General features: G+C 39.9%; 1 protein-coding gene across 6 annotated transcripts in view; it reads right to left on the bottom strand.

The window, feature by feature from the left end:
* Positions 1-18,488, bottom strand: part of LOC134211614 (calsyntenin-1) — a 325,311-nt gene that overhangs the window by 186,276 nt on the left and 120,547 nt on the right. The window lies entirely within an intron of this gene.

The raw sequence follows: 18,488 nt of genomic DNA, 5'->3' as shown, positions 1-18,488 counted from the left end.
TTCAAGCTCACGGAGTCATATATAACCTCAACAGAAAAAATGTTTTTTTCTCGTTACTCGAAATTTTATCTGAGTATTCAACCGTGTTTATTACACCTTATAGAAGGTGAGGAAAGGTTATCCAAACTAGCCCTGAGTTTGAGAATTCAGATCTACCGCTGCTTAGAAGCGTTTTCGGTACTCAAAGCTTCGATATGCATTCAATTATCAACATATATCATAAGATCGTTCTGGGATATTGTGGATCATCCAAATCGTCCTTGAGTTCGGAACTTGAGATCTATAGCTACAAGAAAATCGTTTCAGTACTCAAAACTTCCCCAGTAAACACAAGGTCGTATATGATGTCATATAAGATGCTAAAGTGGAGGCGATATACGTACTTCTCCATACAACTTGAACGTATATCGCCTCCACTTTAGCATCTTATGTTGCATCGTATACGATATTGTGTTGGCTGGGTCAATGCACATTCAATTATATCCGTTACACCACCAGGAAGGTGACACAGATATCGTAAGATAGTTTCGAGATATTAAGGGTCATCCAAATTGTCATTGAGGTCTGGACTTGAGATTCACAGCCAAGAAAATCTTGGTTTGGAAGGCTTAAAAAATATCTCGCCTGAGTATTTGATGCCAAATCACATTGTCTCACGTATTTTTTGAGAAATCATTTCGAGCAAAAATCGTTTAAAACCAGTCTGGATGAATTTATTGTTTGTACACTAAACGACAATTTTCTCAGTTCAATTATGAATGTAAATATGTACATTACGTGGAATATTTTTATTTGAAAAATACTTAGGAGGTCAGGGTTGGCCATTCACACTTCAGCTGGAAATGTGTAGAAATTTTACAAGTGAAGAGAAGTGTATTGATTCACACTCGAGTGGTGCACACGTGCGCGTAAATGAAGCCAAGAGCAGTGTTGGTAAAATCATTCTCAAATCTCAATCATCGAGCCATCCTGCGCGAGCAAACGTCAATTCACTGTTCTCAACGAAGAAGAAGAAAAGGAAACCTACGATTTTTCAAATAAATGATACACAGTTAAAAATTCTGAAAATTACACGCTATGGAAATATTTGAACGCATATTTTTGTATTCAATAGCCTCTTAATTTTACAACCAACTTTTTCTTGTACGCAATATTGAATACAAGCTTCATAGTAACGATGACCTATAATTTTAAAAAGTGATGGAAAAATGAGTCAAATCGAACGGAGCCTTTTTGTAACATCGTATGTGCTGTAACATTTTTATACTGTGTAACATTTCGAAAAAGAGAAGCTTTTACACCTTCTCTTGAAAATAAATTACTCTGAATGGAGGTAACCACTTTCCTCCGATGGGACTCGAACCCATGACCTTCAGTAGGCTAAACTGGTGCTGTTTTTTCAAAATCAACAATGAAAAATCCCGGTAACGCTGGGTAGACACCTTTACGTGGTGTATTACGGAGTAAGATCTACCATGGTCTCATTGCCAGCTACAGGAAAATCCTGACCCAACGAATACCTCCCAATACCCAACTCCATGGTACTTAGTAGGGTTTCTCTGGGTAGGGATTGTCACTTTAAGTATTTCATCAACATTTGTTTCCTTCTCCCCGTCTTCTCCCCTGCGAGGCGTAGTCAGGAGTAGTTTTTGTCTCAGATTGAAATCAAAGACTACACTTACCTTGATTTCTGAGAACAATTTGGACAGAGATTTCAATTAAAACATGAGAATTATTATTATCCAATCTTCGATGTATTACATACAGATTTTTGACGTAGGACTACATCTGTCTTTTCTATATTGGGGTACACTTTACGATTGAAAAATTCGGAATCGGATCAAGGATGAGTCAAAGCTTCTTTGCATTTATATGAAAATACTGATTTTTAACTATTTATTATCGATAATTGATAAAAAAAAAGTTTAGAAATAGGTAAACCAACCAATCACGTACATGCATCACTAGCACAGACATCAAAATCAAGCAACTTTCGGTTTTGGATCTAATCCTCAGTTTGAACAAGATTGCAGCGGAGCGGACACAGCATCATAGAGGCACTGGTAACATTTTCAAGAAAGCTGTTTTCCGGCGCGCGAGCCATTTTGATCGGGATTCCACAAAGAGCAGTTTAACCATTTATAAGGCAGTGGCAACTATATTGTCACCAACAAATTATATGTTTTCCTGTTTATTAACAAGAGCTCTACTTATTATTTCCCATGTAGTGGCTATATTTGCTACCAAGTAATTCACTAGATGGATTTGAGCCATAAAAAATTGAAATTAGCGTAATTGCTTGGGAAAAAAGTGAAAACAAAAAAATCACTTATAATGCGTTTTTCAACTAGGACTCTTCGCTAAAAAATGTAAAGTGTCTTGTTTTTATTTGTTTTACGAAAAACCAATTTTTTTAAAATCTTTTATTTATTTTTGTTGTTGCCTTTCCTCCCGCTTGCAAGGCAGTGGCAAATAACAAATAACATTGTCTGCGGAGTCCAGATCGAAATGGGGTTGGGTGCGCCGAAAAGCGGCTTTCTTATATCTAATGAAGTAATTCCAATAGCGTTATGAGTGCACATTATATTTACACCCATATCAGATTACAGAAGAGCGGGGCTAACGAGCTTAATTTATTGAATACAAGAAAGCTGCTTTCCAGTGCGAGCGAGCCATTTTGATCGGGATTCCGCGAAGAACGGTTCGACCAAATTTGATGCAGCGGAGCGGACATAGCAGCCCGAAGGTATGGGTAGCAGTGGCAATACTGAACATTTATTCCAAATGGTGGAGGCTTAGCGAAAAATCATCGAGTGTCGGTCGGACAATTTCAACCAAGATATCGACAAGCGTTTGGATGCAGTTAGTTATTATAAAGGCGCATTGGGAAAAGAAAATAGGGTCTTCTCAGGACCAGCATTTTATGGAAAGAAATAGTTAATTGCGAAAATAGACTGCTTCGGTGGCATCGGGTTTGGCGTGGTAACTTGGTTGCTGTTAGTGATTCCATCCATTCAAATTTACTGCATCATCTCCCCAAATCAGAATCTTGCAAAATTCGAGATTTCATAGGATTCTTAGAATTTGTCCTTCTTCGAAAGGTCCGTTGTCTGCGGAATCCCGATGAAAATGGCTCGCGCGCGCCGGAAAGCAGCTTTTCTATATTTAATGAAGTAATTCCATTAGCCCGCCCCTACATTAATTGTTATGAGTGCACCTTATATTCACAACCATATCAGATCACAAAGGGGCGGGGCTTTTGGGCTTAATTTATTGAATACAAGAAAGCTGCTTTCCGGCGCGCGCGAGTATTTTGATCGAACAAGCTTTCACGCAGAGCGTACTCAGCAGCACGTCAACGTCAGACCAGCATTTTATGTTAAGAAAGGTAGATTACAAAACAGGCGTCTGTGACAATCCCACGCCACCACTGGCGGTGCTTAAATTTCAACGCAAGGCTCCGACAAGCGTTTGGTTGTAGTTTTTAAAAAGGCGCATTGGGGAACGAATATTGGCTCATCTCAGGACCAGCAGCAGATCAGAAAGGGTTGATTGTTGCTGTGGGGGTTCGAGTCCCTCCAAGACACGTGGATTCTTTTTCGCAAATTTCATATCAATTTGTCCATTTCGAAACATATGCTGTGCATATGCACAGCCAAGATATTTAACAAAAAAATCGAAATATTTGTTTGTCCAAACTTCCTTATTTATTATATTTGAAATTTTAAAATTTTAATATAATGTTATTTTTATATTTTCATATTCTCTTATATCCAAATATATCGATTTTGATCTCTTCACACTGTCATATTTTCAAATTTTTTTTTTTCATATTTTCATATAAATTGTTATCATATATTTACTAAAACTGGCTACTGGGGGCCCTCCTTAGCCGTGCGGTAAGACGCGCGGCTACAAAGCAAGACCATGCTGAGGGTGGCTGGGTTCGACTCCCGGTGCCGGTCTAGGCAATTTTCGGATTGGGAATTGTCTCGGCTTCCCTGGGCATAGAAGTATCATCGCCTCATGATATACGAATGCAAAAATGGTAACCTGGCTAAGAAACCTCGCAGTTAAAAACTGTGGAAGTGCTTAATGAACACTAAGCTGCGAGGCGGCTCTGTCCCAGTGTGGGGATGTAATGCCAAGAAGAAGAAGAAGGCTACAAAAAAAATAAGAAATTGACAGGAAGATTAAAAGGCCATCATTCACCTAGGTTGGTATAATTCGATAAAATGTTGTTATGTTTGGTGATCTAACTTTAGAAAAAGAAACATTTCAAATACAATAGAGGAAACATATGTATTTTACTAGTTTTTACCATATATTTTCATTGGCACACGCTCTTTATTATCAAAAAGAGTTTCCTATTATCTACGCAACCCACTAACATGAATTTCCTTCCTCAGACATCCATGAAGATAGTATGGGTACCCTGCATCTTCACTAGTAGATGTTTAACTAACATTCCTTCCTATCCTTCCGTGTATGTGAGGACGTGGCCAGGAATACAACTGCTTATGTATAGGAAAAGGTATTAATCCCATGTACCAATTTGCGACAGTTTATAGAAGATTTGTACAATCACTTATGCTATGCTATGCCAATAAAAGTTTTCAACAATGGAGAAGTCAAAAAATCCTACGATGATTCAACCCATGCATTTTTTTAAGGGTTTAGGGTTTGGGGAGGGCAAAAAGAAGACTAACTCAAAGATTTCTCACGAGATTTACAAAAAACCATATTCACAAAGAAAATGTGTTGAATGCAGCACGCTTTTTGTAGCCAGTTAAAAGGTGTTGTAGATAGTTAAGCTGCTTTGTAGGCGCTCTTTCAATTCCCCAAAAATGATTCACGTACTTCATTATCATAATTCATGCCTTTGTTTCTGAAAACTAATGTTTCCGACAGCTGCTCCTACACGACCAAACTCATTTTAGTTACGAGGCCACGTAGGCCAAGTAAATTTTACAACTGCCAATTTTATACCATCGACTTGGTTATCCTGACAGTGGCGTTTGCGGTGCTTATTTCCACTCCACTTGATCCCCATTCTCAGATAATTATATTTGAACAGTCACACTGATTCGGATTCCCATTCTAACGTTTTCCAGCTACTCGACGGCAAACTGGAGCTCCGATTCCGATACCTCCAGTCTAGTCAATGAACGGCAATCAATTGCACTCTCCGCAGATAAACGATTGCCGCAATCCGACAGCCGTCCGAGAGGGTGGGGTTCAACCTTTTTAATTACAACAACTTTGCTCGCAGAATCGTGCCATGCTACGATTGCTAATGGAGCAAGTTTGTCGGTTTCTTCTCTACACATCTGATGCTCCAGCTGACTTTATATCTTTGTTCTTCGCAGTAAAAGTGTAATGGCAAAAGTGGATACCGAACTGAAATCCCATGAGACGTGGGATATTTCTCTCGACTGCGGAACGGAAGCTCTCGATATATCAGGCTGATAACCGTTTGAAAGGATGCTCTTTACTGTCATACCATTGGGTACTTACGTGAATTCTCGTACTTTTCACTAGCTATGGAAGCGAGTCTTGACGTAAGCACCCACCAAGTGTTTTGCTATTGGTAAAATTCAGTGAACTAAAACTCCAAGCGTTTATTTTGTTAGGCTAACCAGGCCTTCCTCCCTGTTAGGTTGATAAGCTTAGTAATTTTATTAGCTAAATCAATGGACTCCGTCTGACTCCAGGGCCTGATACCGACTGGAAGTCCAAGCGCCTATTCAAAACACTTATCTGTCCTAATTGAATTAAGAAAGAACAGCTCGATCCGTTGCCGGCGGTGAGGTACGATTTTTTCAAGTAAATACTTTCTCAATAAACTCCCCAGTAGATCTTTGCTACGGTTTATGGCTTCGAACAAGGGATAATGAAAATCGGTCGGCTTACTCGGCTGCAGTACCTATCTTGAACCCCTCAGGCTCCACGGCGTAGACGAGTAAAACCAACGGAGAAAAATCAGCTGACAAAATATAAAATCACAAGCAAGAAAGAATAAGAAAGCATTTAGTTTCCAATATGTTCCGAGGGCGATAGAAAAAGTTGCTCGTTGTCGTCGTTGTCGGGGGTGACGAGAAGGGTTTTTATTGCTCCGATACTTTTGCGATGCCATCATGCGCGTAATGAGGTAGAAATGAAAAGGAAAACTTTTTCCATCAATTGGAGCTTTTAATTTTCTGCTTCACTCGGAATTCTCAGCATCTTCGGGCGATGCTAGCGCGGAGTGATGCTTGAAGATGCATTGACAGTGCAACTTTGGTTCTTTTATTATTGGTCAATTTATACAACAAGTGGCTGATCAGGATAATCTTGTGTTTGAAATAGATTCCTTTACATACATTCATCCACGGACAAAGAAAAAAAATGACAATTTGATCAGAGAGGCGAAACAATATTTAATTTGGATTGTAACAACGATATTAAACTTTTTATTGAGTTTGTTATACTCTTAAGGTTTGTTTTTACTTCAGATTTTTCAACAACCTAACATAAATAAAACAGCTTGGGTATTTTACTGGCATTCGAAACCTTAAACAACCTGTTGAGGGAAGCTTCGGGGGTTCGTTGCTGTTTGTTTCTGTTCACATGAGATCACATGAGGGTATGAAGGCACACGGTTTGGTGCATTCCAAAGATTTTCTTTATTCACTCGTCTCGCTGCACTCACAGATTGACTCCCAAACCAATTTTTTTTCTAACTCTGGAAGGGCCAACCGTGATCTTGCAAGGTAAAATATCAGCTCCATCAGATATATCTGCCCTGAGTGAGTCTCGTCATCTAAAAGGACGTATCTCGCACACATACTTCCAGTTCAGAGCACGAAAGTCTAGATGTGCGTTGAAAGGAGTACGCGCTTTGTGCGAAATCAGAAAAGCATTATCATAGTTGAAGAAAATCTAGAGCTTTTTTTCATTTTGCTGACACTTTATGTTGATCTACTTAATCACCGGCTTCAGAGGGACGACAGCCTACAACTCTATTTTACGTATGAAAGAAGGCGTGATCAGACCCAATTGGGGTAAAAAAAACACGCTTCATCATTAAACCACCGACGATAAATGATAGAACGGACGAAATATGAGTTAAATTTCAGTACAACCAACATCATAATTGCCCACGGGTGCTTATTTGCATGTGAATACGAATGGATAAATCAAGAGAATCATAAAATTAATTTAATGATGAAAGCAGAGCGAAACAAAAAAAATCTCTACTCTATCTCTACTCAGAACTGATTTTATCATAGATTCTAGCCAAGAAAATTAGTAAGTATCTAGTCACGCCGAAGGCTGCAAATCACTTCGCAAGCGTTATCTCTGTAGAACTGGCATTTTCTTCACAGCAGGTAGTGTCACCCACAGCTGTGTTGAGGGGCGCGCCGGCTCTCGATGGAATGGGCAGCAGCCAGTAGTTTTTCATAGGTAGAACACTCTCTCCATCATGCGGGTGCCAGCTTGCAAGATTACGCAAATTTCTCTGAAATTTTAATTTGAAAACTTTTCAAAGCGATAGCTGGTGGGTAAAATTTATGAGACCAAAGACGATATCGGAGCCAGTGGTGTGGTCGCTGCAAAGGAATTTGCATGACTTAAAGGCTTCCTATCGTAGCAAGTAAGTGCGAGTTGGGTTCGGGAAAAAATAAGGAAGGGACCAGGATACCGACTTCGAGTACCTTTTTCCCGGAAAATTCAATTGGAGGGAAAAGTTTATATCCTTTCACTTAGTTTTTTTTATTCAATGTAAAAGACATTAAGTAGTAAGTGGAAGATGACAACGGAACTAACTTTGACCTTGGATGACGTTTATTTTAACGTTGTTGGATGGATTATGGCTGGATAGTTAATATTTGATCAGTACAATAAACAATTTTATTTCTAATGTAGTCGGTAGTACACTTTTGGTACTTATCAGACTAGTGTACTCTGTTCAATTGTATTAAAATTTCAATGGAATTTATGCCACCATTCATGAAAAAATCGATTTCGATTTTTTTTCCAAGGACGATTGGAAACACACACGCACACACATACCGGGGGTGACTGCTCCAACGGAGCAGACACAAAAACGGGGGAGACAGTCTCCAGGGGATGAACTCCCTGGGGGCCGCTCCAAAACGCGGAGTGTTACTACCCCGAACAAGGGTAGTGGGGCTGGGAAGCTGAACCCCGGCCAGGTACCTCCAAAACCGGGGGAGGAAGGACCTGGAAAGGTCCGTCCACTCAGGAAAGACGGTGGCAAGGGGTTACGGCAGGCTGAAAGTTCTCAGCCGCACCAGACCAGGGAAATAGAGGGGCATGACGCCTCCTGGACCCTGGTCAAGAACAAGAGGAAACCGAAGACGTCAAGGGCCGAAACGAAGGCCCAGGCGAATGAGGGTAGCAAGAAGTCTAGGGTAGGCGCCAATCACTCCAGTGGCGATGCCCTAGTCATCACGGCGGACGAGGCTAAGTACTCGGATGTTTTGAAGGCGATGAGGAGTGACGTCAAGCTCGGTGAACTCGGCGCCGACGTACGTCGAATAAGACGTACCCGGATGGGCGAGATGATCCTCGAGCTGAAGCGGGGCGTCTCGCAAAAGGGCGCCGCCTACAAGAAGTTGGCGGAGGAAGTCCTAGGCGAGACGGTCAAGGTGAGGGCACTCACGACGGAGGTGAATCTAAGGGTTAAAGACCTGGACGAGATCACCGAAGTCGAAGAGCTCGTCACGGCACTGCGGCGACAGTGTGAAGTGGAGACGCCCACCGCAGCCGTTCGGCTACGGAAAGGTTCGGCAGGGACGCAGGTAGCATTGGTTCAGCTATCTGCAGCGGACGCCTCCAAGGTAGTCAAGTTAGGGAGCGTCAAAGTGGGATGGTCGGTATGCCCTGTGCGCATATACGAGCAACCCGAAGTTTGCTTCAAGTGCCTGGAACTGGGGCACAAGCAATGGGACTGCAAAGGCCCTGACAGAAGCAATCTCTGCCGACGCTGCGGATTGGAGGGACATAAGGCACAATGCTGCACGAACCCTCCCAATTTTTTGATTTGTTCCAGCAAAGCTGTGAACAGCAAGCACCCCATGGGGGGTTCGATGTGCCCGGCGTTTAAGCGTGCTGCAAAATCAAAGTGCAGGTAACGCAGCTGGCTTGCTCGGCCTCGCCCGAGTGTTTGGTGTGCGCAGGTTTGGAGGAAACGGCGGAACACGTGTTGTTCGTGTGATCACGTTTTCGCGCAATGCGTGACCACATGCTTGCCACATGTGGTCTGGACACTACCCCGGACAACCTAGTTCGGAGGATGTGTAAAGATGAAGTTGGCTGGAACGCCGTTTTATCGGCTATCGCCCCATTCGTTTCGGAGCTACATAGAAGGTGGCGCGTGGACTCAAGGATGGCTAGTTCAGGCGCAAATAAGAGGTGGTCCAAGGGATCGGAGTCGGCTTCATGGGTCATACCGGTGGTCATGCTCTGTGGTCGAACTCGATCCTTTTACCGAACAAGTGGCCGCGCGAAGAACAACATGGTATCGTCGCTTTCACGGCGTCGGTCAACCGGGCGGGTTCCGAGCCCGAGGACGGAAAGGGGTCCTCGTCAAGGCTGGGGCAGGCGTAGGCACCGCGTCGGCAAGTCCCTCTGTGTGCTGGCGAATAGGCCCTATCGCAGAAAGGTCAATTTGTGGTGCACGCGGCATCATCATTTTTGATACCAGTCGTGCAGAGGGAAGCAGGCTCGAAGTCAACCCTTCCCACCTTCCGAGGACATAAGGCGTGGTAAGGCCACCTGGAAAGCCGGCAACGCGCTGGCACGATACCATGGTGTTCTTCTAAAAAAGCGAGTTACGATGTTCGGTGCTGCAAGGACACGCAGCTAACCTCGAGGGTGCGTTGTGCACTGGCCCCCCTTTGAAGCATTACTTTCTTGTTGTACCGAAGGGAGCAGATTCCCCCTCCATTGTTTAGAAAGAAAAAAAAACGCACACACATACAGATATCACCTCAGTTCATCGAGCTGAGTCGATCAGAATATAACACTTTGGTTCTCCGGTCCTTCTATCAAAAGTACATTTTGGAGTAATCCTAACTTTGTTGTACGAGAAAGGCAAAAAATGAAAATTCGATTTAAAAGGTGAGAATTTTAAAAACATACATAATAGGCATGTAATCTCGATTTTTATATTTTATTTTAAGTTCCACAAACCAAACATTTGTTAACAGAACAAATTTACTAACGTTTTAGAGATATTTTAAATAACACTTCCTATACCATATTATGTAGTTATAATAATAATCATAAAAGTCCACCCTAGATTCAACCTAATTAAATAAGCGAGATCCAATCTATTTTGATCCCAAGCAGCACACTGAGTTACTGTAACCTATGTACAACCAAGTTCAGTCACATATGCGTTGCTGCAACCAAATTGGTTTAAATTGTGCTATTCGGGATATTTTTTGTCATTCAACCTAAAATTATTGTTTTAATAAAATACTCTAAAGTGCTTTATTTTTCTTTACATACTTATCAAGCCATTTTCATGCGTTGACACCCCGATACTCAGTTAATAACGAGTGTTGTTCAACATCCACTGCCCGAGATTTACTTTTCCGTTCCCGTTCGTTTAACTCTGAATAAAAATAAATTTACTCCTCGTCTGCGGAGGTAGAGATGCGAATCGTCGTATGTTCTACCTCGAGTAGACGAAAATGGCTCAACAATATCAAATGTTGATAAAATAGCAAAATGAGATATGGACCTGATTGATATAAGAGATAAAAGGTCAGACGACAATATCAATATTTTGCACTAAAGTTTCATGAGGAGAACAGGTTATGCTATTTCTAGACCAACATTTGAAAAGGGCGTAACAGCCAAAATTTATTCTCTTTGATTCTTCGTCTACATATAGCTATATATGTGGACGTAGAATCAAAAGGAATAAATTTTGAATGTTACGCCCTTTTCAAATGTTGGTCTAGATTTGTTATGAGTGATCAATATCATGTGCCATTAGCTTATTTTTATCCATAGCATATCTTAATATTTAAATGATATTTTGATGCAATTTTTTGATATTATTGCCTGTTCTTTTATATCTTGTTTCAGTCAAGTCCGTATCATGTTTTGTTATTCCGTTCATGGCTTCTACCCAGGACGTAGTACAAGTGGCAGTATGACCGAAACCATGCGCAACACTAACACACGATCTTAAAAAACACTAATCAATTACCTTCGCTGCCCTAGACAACAAAAAAGTTACAACATACATGCCTGGTAGCATATGTAAACTGTGGACGAACGCGTCTAATCTTGCACTAATTTATCTACTCTCCGACCGCACAATGCACATTGGCGTGTATCTCAAGACTATTTTGCGTCCTATTACGAACGCATCTAATCTTGCACTTCTGTTGTTCTGCATAACCCCGACTTTTTCAGCAGCAAAACAGCTGATTTGGCCGAAATGGTCATTTGGCAGTAAGCCTCATTTGGGCGAAATAGACAATCGGGTCATTCGGTTGAACTTATCATATTGTCGGAAAAGTCGTTTGTCCGAAAATGTCTTTTCGCCGAATGGTTTTTTGGCACAAAAAAAACCTTTTCGGGCCAAATGGCTCTTTTTGCCAAAAGAGCATTTCTACCAAACGGGATATTCGGCCAAATAATTTATTCGGTTAAACGACATTTTAGATCGAATGACCATTTGGCCAAACAGCATTTTCACCCAAATTACCAGTTAGGGCAAACAATTCTTTGGGCCAAATTTCAAGTTTGGCCGAATGTTTCTTTCGGCTGTATGTCGCTTTCGGACAAATGACATTTTCAAACAAACCATTTTCGATCTAATAATCGTTTCGGGCAAATGTATTATCCCGCCAAATGAAATTCGGCTAGATGTGTTTCGGCTTATCCTGTTATTCGGCTAAGTGGCATTCGAACGAATGACTTTGTCGACGAAAGTCTTTTGGATGGAGGCCGGAAGGTGTTATGCCGAATTCATACGGACGAAACTTATCTGGCTGAAAATGTCGTTTAGCCGAAGTAGAAATAAGGCCAAAATGTCGTTCGCCGAACTCGTTATTTGGTAAAACAACAATGTTTGGCCAAAGAAGGTCATTTTCCCGAAAACGCCATTCCATCTGAACGAAAATTTCGGCCGGATAACTTATTCGGTCAAACGATCATTTCGACCAAATGACCAGTTGGGTAAACGCTTGGGCCAAAAGAAATTTTCGGCCAAACTGTTTTCGATCTAATAACCAAATGGCTTTTCAACGAATGATTTTCAGTCGGACGACCCTTCTCCCTTTTCAATTTCCAGTAAAATTTCGGTTTGAATACCGAAAAGTTTACCGCGAAAATAAAAAAAAAACAAACGTAGAAATTGTGAAGATTTAAAAAAAAAACTGGATAACTTTTTATGAAAATTCCGAACCATTTTTTGTTGAAATCCAAAAAATTTTCTGGTTGAAATCTACATTTTGAACAATCCCTGAAAAAATTTCCGTGGAAGTTCCGGAGAATTTTTCTACAAAAATCCTGAAAGTTGCCGTAAAAACTCCTTAAAGATTCTTGCGGATATTTCGAAGAATTTTCTGTGTAAATTTCTGTTTAATATGCAACATATATTTCAAAGAACTTTTCGTGGATATTCAGAACAATTTTCTGTAGAACTTTGAAACAATTTCCAGTAAAAAACTGAATTATTTTCCATGAGAAATCCTAAAAATTTTCCGCGAAAATTTAAAACAACTACTTTGAAATTCAAAAAAGCATTACTTGGAAATTCCAAAGAATTTCTCACGAAAACTTCAAAGTAGTACCCGTGGACAACCCGAAAGTATTTTTCTTATTACCTTGAATATGTCCAGGAAAAAATCCGAAAAAAAATCTTAAAGAAATACGCGCAAAAAAGGCCACGCCGATTCACGTCTTCGACCAATATTACAGCGCACACCTCTACCCTCAAGACACATGGATGCTTTTTCACTAGTTTCATATCAATTTGTCCATTTCGAAACAAGTGATGTGCATAGATATTTACCAAAAATGATATTCGTACGGCTGAGTTGCCGAATAAGGGACCATCCACAAAGTACGTCACGCTCCTAGGGGGGAGGGGGGGTTTCGAGCAGCGTGACGACTCATACAAAAATTTTAGAGGCTTAATACAAAAAGTGTGACGAAGGGGGGAGGGGGGGTCGAAAATCGCCAATTTTTGCGTGACGTACTTTATGGATCTTCCCTAATATGAAATCTACAAGATGTTGGGATGATTTTTTTTTCGGACGGAAGCGTAGGCGTAGCTTTGGGTCTCCAAGTTGCAGCCTACAAAGATCGCAGAGCACGCTACTGGGCTATTTGAAATAGGTCTGTTGTGGAAATTTGAATGAGTCAAACCGCGGGTAAGTACGCTGTGCTGTGCGCTTGTTCTTACCAAAAAATGTCGCTCCTCTAAAACCAATTTCGTACTCCGTACACCTCACTTTATGGTTCCTTTCACTCAAATCCGCCCTTGCGTGGAAGAAACAAAAAAAAAAACAAAATGCGAAAAAAATCCAGTGAGTACTTTGCTCGGAAAAGTGCTTTACCGAAATGATGTACCTAAATAATTGTTTTTATCTGTTTTTTTTTTTAATTTAATTAACATTAATAAAACAACTCGAAGGCATATTGCAACACGAAATCATAAGAAAATTTATTCACAGAATTCAAACAAAAACTTGGATATTTTTTACGAAATGTTCACGTAAAAATTCTATACTTGTATATTTACACCCGAAAGAATAAATTATTCTACCATGTGTGTATTTTGCACAAAAGTTTCATGTTCGTGAATCCATATCAAGAACAGTCTATTGCAGGCTAAATAGTTTGAATTTCGGTAATTAAATTTGAAGTTTTTCGGTGAAACAATATTTTTTGTTGGAAATTTTCTTTACAGAATATGCTCGTTAAATAATTTCACCGAAATAAAATCTGGCAATTGATCTATAGTGCGGCGTTGCAAGAAACAGCGACAAAACCGAGCAGCGCAGGATAGGTTCTGCTAGTGAGGTAAATGTTCCGTAGTGTAGTTTTTGTGGGTTTAGTTGCGGTAGTGTAGTTTTTGCGAAATCTAATAATTATTCGCAGCAACCTACAATGCCGATCGATTTGTAAATAAATCATAACATAGTTTACAGAAAAAGTCAACGGAATTCATTCAAAACTGGTAATATACCCCTAATTTCCTTAAAATGTTTTGCTCTTTGTACCAATAGTTGTGGTAGTAACTATATACCGCAACTATTGGAACAATGTTCAAATGATTGAAGGTTTATTTTTAGAGCCCAAACCCTTATTTTGAGGCTTTAGAAGTATACTCCTCGAAGAAAAGCGAATAAGTGCTTTCATATTCATTGCTCAGGTAGTGAATTCCCTTTAGTTCTAAGTACTCCATTATTGGGTATTTGACCCTATTTTATAAAATATTTTGATCTTTTCAGCTCGTCCCTTAAGAGCTTGTCAATTAAATTCACAAAAAGTGTCCTATACAAAACATGGACCACTTGAAGTGTAGCGTAGCAGAAGAATATCGAACAAACTGGAGCTCCGACAAAAAATCGGAATTTGATAAGTTTGAAGACTGCGTTTTGATTTAATGACAATTTACTTCTCTGAAACTATACCCTGCTCACCCTGTTCTTTGTTTGACGGAATGAACAAATAACAATACATCCCTTTTTCCGTAAGGACGTAGGCGGATCTTCTAATATTGTAAGTTGTGAATAGTATCATAATTATAATTCTTTTTTGTTTGGTTCAACGCATATTTTTTTCATTCAAGGTTAAACATAAATCAGCAACAATAGTGGATATAGTCAATCAAAGTAAGCTTTATGAAATTTTGATAAAATTATGAAAAAAAAGACATTTTTATTTTGGAGTAACTTTATGTTTAGCTATTAGGGTAACTGTACCAGTTTTTGCCATGTTCCTAATTTGGCCAGTTTCTCGCATAACTCCGAAATTAAAGCAATTTCCAAGTGTTTTATTAGCTATAATAGGAGATACATCCCTTATGCTGCTTCGCTGTGAAAACTGATAGATAGTTTTTGAAAAATATGCATTTTTAGGGTTGGCCAAATTAGGCACTAAGGTGGCCAAAACCGGTACACTTCGCATCCCTTTATTCTTCATAATGGAAATTTTTATTCTCTGAACAATGTTAATTTATGCGAGCTATTTATGTTGTTGATTGTCTACACATGCAAACGGCGCTGATTCATTCAAATTAATGGGTACAATACAATCGAAAATTTGCTTCTGAAAAGAAATGGCATTCGTTTGATACGCCTTGGTTCACAAGACAAGAGAATAATATGTTTGACAGATCAAAGTTGTTTACGGACAAAAGTGGGCTAAATAATCAGAAAAATCTGTTTATCCAATCATAATTTAGCTCACATTTTGAAGCTTGAACGACTCGAGCACTACCGTTATCTTCTCAATAATAATAAGATGGAATAGCTTTTCCAGAACTGCTTAGAACGCCCAAATAAGGTAATATATTGATTCGCTTGAACTCCATGCAATGGTAAGTACTTGATAGCTCACGTCTAAACATGTTCCACTATGATCATAAATGTTCCTGTCGTTTGTAAACAATCTTGAACAACATTGCAAAACATTCCGTAGCAGTATTAAATTGCATTGCTGTTCTACAAATGACGACATCGAAGAAGCTAAAGAGCAACCGTATGAAAATTGCACCTTTGAGTTCGCCAAATGGAAGTTGTATATTGCCCGTAGTGCTCACTACTTGGCCCGGCAGGCAGCGTGAACGATAGTCATATTACTTGGCAAGCAACTGTTGTAGAGTTTGGCTTTCAAGTCGGTGTCCCCCACATTTATAAACCATGACGACGATATGAACGGTGATGTTATTTCCACCGACCGTACACCAAAGAGAATACACAATCCCATCGTGTTTGCGGTATTGTCGCCTTGCTGCTGACCGAGCTGAAACTTTGCGACGTTCGGCTATGGACATTTCTTGGCCAATTTCCACATCCCAGCTGAGCTTAACAGAAGTGACCACCGCCCGGATGAAGCCATACAACCGAAATAGCCAACACAGAAAAAAGGAAGTAAACACTAAACCAAAAGACAGGCAGAAGTTTTGGCCCAGGACAAGGATGTGCACTTTTACAACCTCTGGGTGCCTCGGTATGCTGGTGCTGGTCAGTGCCAGTCAATAGGTCCCATCTCGTAAATCTCGAAATCATGAAACCCATTACACATCCAGCTACCACCTCTGTAAAACGGAATAAGAACAGAACATCAGAGTTGTAAAGTACAAGTTGAAGTTGCACATGTTCGGCGCGGGTTTCTGCTACTCCATTTTGAATTACATGCTCTCTTTCGATGCTAATGCCATCATCTCGAACTGTTCCATCCTTATTGGATATGTTCCAACACATGGCGCCAACTGGTTTAAAGTGTCGCCGGATTATTAGTTGAAAATTTCTGCTTGAATTTGAACACCATTTCAACGCAAAATGCGGGAAAATTTACAACCCACCCACAGGCTTAATCGGTTTGAGATTTTAATTGTAGCGTAATTTATTGACACAACCTTACATTCGTTTGCAAAGTAACAGTGCTGTGGAACACGGCATCAGATACGCCCCCTAAAACAGACCGGTACGACACGGCCTCCGCCTAATGGGATGAAGACAATTTAAATTAGCATAATAGGGCCACGAATTTTCCATCCCGCTGAAGATGGAATCCCACGGAATACGAAATGCTGCTGACCGCACAGGACCCCGGTGGAATGCAAATTTGGCAAGAATGTATCATCGCCAGCAGAAGAGGAATGTGGCAGCGTGTTGGGGCTACGACCTCTCGGTATGTGGTGAACTTTACTACATTTCGGAAAACGTAATCGTTGTCGTTGTCAATCAATTGATTTTATTTGTACCTTGTTTGAATAAATGCTGTACTTGAAATCGTTCAACCGTTTCTACAGCCTATTTTGTGGCTTTGTAGTGCTATCAGTGGAGGGATAGCTAAAAGAATCTGAAACAAATCTATTCTCTTCAATTGAATTCTGAAAGGATTTTTTAACGTTTCTCTTCTTCTTCTTCTTGTCATTACATCCCCCACTGGGACATTGCCGCCTCGCAGTAACCCGAAAATTTCCAAGACCGGAGCGGGAATCGATCCCAGCCACCTTCAACATAGTCTTGCTTTCTAGCTGCGCATCTTACCGCACGGCTAAAGAAGACTCCTTATCGTTTCTCATAAAAGTTGAATACCGTCAACTGGGGGGAAGATGATCATTTGATGTGTCAGTCAAAAGTGCAAATTTTTTTTATGAAATGGTAGTCAACAATATTCTCCGTTCAAGTAATGTTACCGCTAGGTAGAAATCCGAGTTTTTCGTTTATAATCATGAAAATGTATTTTGTGGAAGAAAGAGAGAGATAGTCATAAATGACTCTATTTTCGTTTCAAATATTGACTTCGTAGACTTCTTTTCGTAGTAAATTCAACATTCATACAAATAACCTAGTGTATTTTGACTACTAGTTCATAATAATTTTAGTAGAGCTGTCTTGATCAACTTCACCCCAAACCAGATTACTCAAAAAATGTGTGATAATTTAATTTATTTTAATAAATGCGAACGCATTTCATAAACCTAAAGTTGTTGATTATTGCAACGTATAGCAGTACATGTTTTGAAAATATTTGTTTCGATTTAAAATGTAAACACACATTGTTATTGCATGTTTTGTCTTAAAAATGATCATCTTCCCCCCAGTTGACGGTACATCTCTTATGTTTTCTACGGGTTCTAGATAATTGTTTTCAATGATTTAATCACATATAACCAAACCTCCGGATTATCGAGTATCCAAATAATCGAACCAGACCTATGGCATTTGTAGATTTCCATTAAGATATTTTATTGATATTCGTTGGTTTTCAAGAATACTGACTCAATTATTAGCTGGGAGATTTCTAAACCATTGAGCGTTTATACTCATGTGGCAAGCACTAGCAAACACTATACGTCCAGCAAAGTCGTGTAGATTTTCCACATGACAAATTGTTGAAACGAAAGTACTCTAACCATACCACCATCACAATGGTCTACTGTGTAGCGGTGTATCTTATCACTAAGCTATCAAAATCCTTAAATTCCCTTTAACACTCAGAAAATATTTAGGCTTTAAGCCAAATAAAGCGTAAGCTGATGAGATGGTATGTACTATTAAAATGAGAAAATAAAAGATAATAATAGATGACGAAGATAAAGAAGGCTTGACCTAAGAATGAAAAGGCCCTTCTTGGAAGGATGAGATTTCAATGCATCCTATCACCCTTTGAATTGAGGTACTTTTTTAATGATGCTTTCGTTCATTGGCAGGGATATGAGTGATGAATTGCTTATTTTTTGGTAGCTGAATCTTATTTAATAAGCAGCAAGACAA

This window comes from Armigeres subalbatus, chromosome 2 (assembly GCF_024139115.2).
Source record: "Armigeres subalbatus isolate Guangzhou_Male chromosome 2, GZ_Asu_2, whole genome shotgun sequence".
NCBI lineage: Eukaryota > Metazoa > Arthropoda > Insecta > Diptera > Culicidae > Armigeres > Armigeres subalbatus.
This window is presented reverse-complemented; position numbering and strand designations above follow the sequence as displayed.